Here is a 7,170-nt window from a genome sequence, read left to right as displayed (position 1 = left end):
TGTTTGTCATCTAATAATTCTAAGATATCATTGCAATAAGGATTTGAGTCATCTAGATCGATTGATGTTGGATAAGCTATAACTGAACAAGTTGTCTTTAAAAGATTTTCATTATGTTCAACAACTTCGGTATCACACATTGTGGGACTAGAACGGTTTCTAATAAAGGATTCATAGGATAGGTTGGTGATAAGTCTTGTACCGTCAGTGTCGTTGATATCGTTAATAGCATTGATAGGAGGTCGAGATAAGGCATCAGCGTTGGAATTTACTCTACCAGGTTTGTAAATAATTTCGTAATCATATTCTTCTAACTTTAATCTCCAGCGTACCAGTTTACTGCTGGGATCTTTGCAATTAAAAAGCCAGACTAATGGGCGATGGTCGGTGACAATTTTAAATTTCCGACCGTAAAGATAGGGTCTGAAGGTTTTAACACCAAAAAGAATTCCTAACAGTTCTTTCTCAGTTGTACTGTAATTACCTTCGGCTTTATTAAGTGTTCTAGAGGCATACGCGATTGGGAGATCTTTACCAATATCACCTTGAGATAAGATTGCGCCTAATGCATAATTAGAAGCATCTGTGGTGAGTATAAAATCTTTAGAAAAATCAGGATATTGGAGAATGGGAGCATTAGTCAACATGGATTTAAGGGATTCAAATGCTTGAGTTTGGGATTGAGACCAATTGAATTCAACATCTTTTCGAAGTAAGGAAGTAAGTGGCTTTGTGATTTTGGAAAAGTCTTTAATAAACTTTCGATAATAGCCTACAAGGCCGAGAAAGGATTTTATATCTTTAGGATTTTTAGGAATAGGATATGAGATAACAGCTTTTACTTTATCGGGATTAGGAGATACACCTTTATCAGTAATAGTATGACCGAGATAAGCGACTTCACGACGAAGAAATTCGCACTTATCTGGTTGCAACTTTAGATTATGTTCTCTAAGTGCTTCGAATATGAGTCGGAGTTTGTGGATATGGGAAGACAGATCGTGGCTATAAATTATGACGTCATCTAAATAAATAAAGCAGTGGAGACCTTGAAGACCAGAGAGAACTTGGTTCATTAACCTTTGAAATGTAGCAGGAGCATTTTTTAAACCAAATGGCATTCTTGTGTATTCAAAATGACCATTGGGAACTGAGAAGGCTGTTTTTGCAGCGTCACTATCATTCATACATATCTGGTGGAATCCAGATGCTAAGTCCAGGGTACTGAAGTATTTGCTATGTCCTAATTGGTCAAGAATATCAGTTATATTGGGAATAGGATAGGCGTCACCGATTGTAATGTCATTGAGTTTCCTGTAATCAATTACGATGCGCCATTTCTTTTGGCCAGAAGCATCTTGCTTCTTAGGAACTACCCAGATGGGTGAAGACCAGGGAGAATTAGAAGGCCTAATGATTTTTTGATTAAGCATTTTGTTAATTTGATTATTGACTTCCTCTTTGTGGCATTCAGGGTATCTATATGTTTTTACATGAATGGGTTGAGAGCTAGTAGTTTTGATCTCATGCTTAAGAGTATTTGTGCAAGTTAAAGCATCACCTTCAAGATGGAACAGATCAGAAAACTCGGTACACAGATCAAAAAGAGCTCGAGTTTCCTCAGGATTAAGATGTGATGATCTTATTTGTTCATGCACCCTATTTACTCTCTCTAAAGATGTTTCAGAAACCACATTCGTGTTTGAAACTTGGAATTGATCAATTAAATCACAGGGATTCAACTCAACTGAAATTGAATTAATTATAACGTCAGAGTTAGTAGTATTCAGGACAGACACATTAACGTGATTATTACTTTTAAGTGAAACTAGACAACCGGAGATGAAAATTCCATTCTGAATTTCGGTTTTTTCTACGAAACCGGTGGTTATTTTAGGATTTGTGACATTACACTCAATAATCATTTCGGATCGAGCCGGAACAGTGTATACAGGTTTGGTAAAGTGGAGAGGAATTGAATAATTATCTATCTTCAGGATATTGGTCTCATAATCGATCTTAGCATTTTTAGACTTAAGAAAATCATTGCCAATAATTCCATCAAAATTAATATCAATAGAATCAGGAATTAAATTAAAATCAGTGATAATAGAATGATCTGGGAATTTAAAATCAAATTTAATTTGACCAAGACTTTCAGTATACTCAGATTGTTTATCGATACCTTTGAATTTTATAACTTTAGGTATCAATTCTGGTTCATATTGCAAAGATGATTTTTTCAAAAGTGAAATAGCTGCACCAGAATCAACAAGAAATACTAAAGGCTTGTCTGAGTATGAGGATTTAACATAAACATGAGGTAAGTGAATTTTATTATTATAATTAATTTCATAAATAGCTTCAAAAGATTCTGAATTGGTATTGTTCTGAGTTACTCTGTTTGGAGAATTAATAGTAGAATTGCAAGTTGTCTTAACTGAATTATTAGACCGATAACCTTTCGATATAGGAGGATTAGGAAATGTAGAATAGGTAGATTTAGTACGGGACTTTTTCGTGTTAAATGATTTAGGAGTTACATTTGACTTAGGAGATTGAATTGATATACGTGATTGAGTTGACTTACGAGATTGAATAGATACACGCGATTGAGTCGATTTACGAGATTTAGTAGATATAGGAGGTTGAGACGATTGAGTCGATATGGGAGATTGAGACGATTGAGTCGATATAGGAGATTGAGACGATTGAGTCGATATGGGAGATTGAGACGATTGAGTCGATATAGGAGATTGAGGCGATTGAGCCGATATAGTAGATTGAGACGATTGAATCGATATAGTAGATTGAGACGATTGAGTCGATATAGTAGATTGAGACGATTGAGTCGATATAGGAGATTGAGGCGATTGAGCCGATATAGTAGATTGAGGCGATTGAGCCGATATAGTAGATTGAGACGATTGAGTCGATATAGTAGATTGAGGCGATTGAGCCGATATAGTAGATTGAGACGATTGAGTCGATATAGGAGATTGAGACGATTGAGTCGATATAGTAGATTGAGACGATTGAGTCGATATAGGAGATTGAGACGATTGAGCCGATATAGTATAAGATAGGTCATAAGTCACGTCGGTTTGAGTCGATGATTCCGTACGACGCGGAAACGGAATCCTTCTTAGTTTAAAGAGTCATTGTTACTATCTTCACAAATCTCATGAACTTTGTGTTCAGAGTGATTTTGTCGTCGAGAATTATTATATTGGCGCTTACGACATTCCGTAATATTATGGCCTGCATGTTTACAATACCTGCAAATTTGAGAGTTGGAAAATGGTACAGTAGTGTTTGAGCTATTATTTGCATCATGCGAAACTGTGTGAATATTCCGTTTGAATTGACGATTGAGGAAACAGGACCTTTCTGTGTGACCTAATTTTCCACAGGAGCTACATTTGGGCCTCTGTTCAGTAGTTTTTGATGACTGAACGTAATTGTGCAATTTTTCCTCTTGCACCGCGAGATTTATCGCATCGCATAATGTCGTGGGGTTACGACATCGAACAATTGTGGATATGTGAGACGGCAACCCTAACAAAAAGGTATGTAAAGCAAGGTCTTCCGTACTAGCTATGCGCCCTTTTAATTCGTCTGGATTTTTAGTTGAATGCGCGATATCAGTTTGTAGTCGAGTTAGGAATGTCTCCAGTCGTAAGCTATATTGCGAAACAGTTTCATTTTGTTTTTGTTTACAATTCTGAAGGTCTAGTAAAAGGTGATCTCTAAATTTAGTCTCACCGAAAGTAGCCTTTAAAAATATTTTTAAGTCCTTCCAACTATCGAAAATTTTCAGTGAACACGCTAATTCGGCTTTACCTTCTAATTGCGATATAATGAAACGATATAGTATGTCTTTCTGCTTACTGGATGCAAGGTTTATTGCGCTTTCGCAATTTTTAATAAAAGACGATAATTTTTGCCTATCGCCGTCGAATGGTTTTATAAATTTTAATAAGACATTAAGCGGAATATTTTCTATTTCAGACATAGTGGAACACTCAGACTTAACCTCGCTTTTGGACATCTTTTACAATGATAATATATATTATAACGTAATAAAATAAATGGCAATAAAAAGTAACGAAACACTCACAGGAATGCGGCGATGACGACACGCAGCGACATATGACACCCTATTGTGTATTGTGTCGGTGGCGCGATGTATTTATTCTTGTTACCGGGTTTCGTAATACACCGGTATAGCTTTTGTGACGCGATGGCGAGCTATGAGGCTTGAGCTGGCTAGCTGGCTGGCTAGCTGGCTGGTTGGCTGACTCGGTGCCTGATAGTGAATCAGACACAGTGGAGTCCTGACAGCGACGGCAGCAGCTGGTAGCGGCGGAGGTACAGGTGCCGGGCAGTGAACCCTCGGCACAGGGAGAATCCTTCTTCAATTGGCAGCGGGCGGTACTAGTACCCTCGTGAAGGGCGTCGTAGTGGGCCCACCGTGTGAATCAGGTCGGCCTTGTCAGGGTATGGGCGACCAAGGGATGAAAAATCCCCTTTACTTCTGACACCAATGTTAGTTTGTGGTGTATTTGTGTTTTAAATAAAAAACACAAAATTAGTAAAAATTATTTATTTTCACAACACAACTTTTATACACACACAGTATATATATTTCACTTTACGATTCACAATATAGAACTTAACGGATTCTATAATATAGTATAGGGATTCGTCCCCTGCACCCCGCGCGGTTACTGGTACTGGTACTCCTCTCAGGCTAAGCCGGTGAAACCGTAGCTTAGGTGGTTATGCGACCATTAAGAGAGAAGCGCCTAAACTAAGAAATCAACGCTTTATATACATACAATATTGCTGATACCGCGATATAGGCCGGTGGGGTTTATAGCCCAAGTCAGCAATATTTTACAATGTAACACAATGTAAACACAATGGACAATGTAACAATGGACAATGTAACAGTACGTAGATGCCAACGTAACCAGCTTGTTGTCCTTCCAGCAGGTAACAAATACGTCTTCACCTTCATAGTCTGCAACTCTTTCCTTATAACTGCTTCTCGCTACGGAATCTTTCATATATTATTTTTGCTTAGGTAATTTGAAATTTTTTCCGAGCCTATTTCTTTAAATCGTGCCTAAGGCATAAATACCTTGTATTTCGAGGTAGTGTAGCAATGGTATGGACATGTAAAAGTGGTCACAGTATAATATGGTGTGATTTAGTTGTCGTGGAATCGCACGAAACAGTCTGATAACCGTTTGGCTGAAGAGCCAGATCTCGGTGCCCACGAACGACACCGAGATCTGGCTCTTCAGGCAAACGCTCGAAATCCTGATTTCCAGAGTATATTTCAAGGGTATGGAGCGTTATCTTGATAGCGAGCATAATACAAACAGCTTGAAGCCCCATTTGTGGGGATTGTTGGGTATGTATTGTTTCATGAACTGTGCTACCTTCGAAACGCACATTTGTTCATCGAGAGAAAGCCTCTGTTCAAACGGTGCGGCGGCCAGAAATGTTTCGTTGAAATGTTTCACTAAAGGTCTAATTTTGTGAAGACGATGATATTCAGGATGACCAACAGGCTTATTAACTCAGAATTCTAGTTGAAATGAATAACCGAACGCAGTTTTTCAAATCGGTTTACGGGCATGGTTTCTATAATATGGCTAAAGCCAAACTTAGACCAGAATGACCTTACATAAGGGTAGTGATACACCGACATAAAAAATAATTATTCCTAGGAATTGTCTAATTTCTGTGGCATTCACTCAATCATCGTATATAATATCAGCGACTTCATTCCAATTGCTCTGCTTTAATACTCTGTTGCTGTATAATTCTTCACTCGACATTTTCTATATGCATGGTCTATTCTGTGTTTCACTAATGAACCTTTCCGTATCAAAGGATATTTTGGATATTCAGTGATGTGTGTGTGCGTTGAGATGAGTTAGGTACGATGCAAAAAAACACGTCCTAACACGATGATAGCTTTTTTCCAACTATCCGAATAATCAGTTTGCGGCAAACCTGAGTCACTACGCCAATACAAACAACCAATCGCCCCGCCGACTGGAACTGGTTTTGGCGGTAGTCGGCCGCTCACTAAGATAGTCAGCGCGCGTAACGCTGCAAACTGCGTAGGTACAATGCGCGCAAAACTAGCAAACTGTGAACACCCCATTTGAAATATTTCCATATATTTTAATGGGCGTACTAAACCGATACGCCACTAACTCAAACTGCGGCTAGCAGTTTGTCTAATAAGGACGCGCAGCTTTTAAGAATATCCGAATATTACTTTTAATTGGTCTCAAGAATTGGTTTATCTTCTTGTGCGGCTTAATATAGTTTTAATTGAAGCCCGTGGATTCTTCCAATTCTGTCAGTATCTCCCTTCACATATGATAGGTGGGCCAGTTGTCTATCAACTGTGTGTGGCTTCGTTCGACTCCTGTGATGCTGTGGAGGTGCCTTTAGCTTGTTGTTACGTAGAACCCGCTTGACATGCTGCAGTTCCCCGCTGAGGTGAGCAGCATCACAGAGGTGGCGGGCTCTCTGAATCAAAGATTTACCGACAGAAGCTAGTTGGGCACCATTTAGGTACCTATCAGTATGAGTGGCTATACACTGTATGGTTGAGCATGCCATCCCGTCCCCTCATTATTAAAGTGTCAAGAAAGGCTAGACGGTTGTTAGTTTCTAACTCCATAGTAAATTGGATGTTTTTATGTATGAAGTTAAGATGTTCTAAAAATGCAGGTATATGTTCAGTAGGAAGTATTGTGAAGGTGTCATCTACATAGCGTTTATACAGTCTCGGTTTGACTGGTGCTGTGGCCAAGACTCTCTCCTCGAAGTCGGGTGATACTGGAGAGCCCATGGCCACCCTATCAACCTGCATGTCAAATTTCCACACTGGAAATAATACGGCTGTTAAACATCACGGTAACTCCCCATTAGCTACCGTGTGCAAATCTACTTTCTAATCTTCTTCAGCTATTTATTAAAATCATTTCATTAACATTTTGTTATTTTTAAAATGTTTTATTCTACAGATAATCCATACTAATATTATAAATGCGAAAGTAACTCTGTCTGTCTGTCTGTCTGTTACTCAATCACGCCTAAACTACTGAACCAATTTGCATGAAATTTGGAATGGAGATA

General features: G+C 38.6%; 1 pseudogene; it reads right to left on the bottom strand.

The window, feature by feature from the left end:
* Positions 1-6,260: 6,260 nt before the first annotated feature.
* LOC123705330 lies at positions 6,261-6,940 on the bottom strand (annotated as a pseudogene).
* Positions 6,941-7,170: the final 230 nt, after the last annotated feature.

This window comes from Colias croceus, chromosome Z (assembly GCF_905220415.1).
Source record: "Colias croceus chromosome Z, ilColCroc2.1".
Taxonomy (NCBI): domain Eukaryota; kingdom Metazoa; phylum Arthropoda; class Insecta; order Lepidoptera; family Pieridae; genus Colias; species Colias croceus.
The sequence above is the reverse complement of the archived record's forward strand: the minus strand, read 5'-3'. Positions and strand labels throughout refer to the sequence as shown.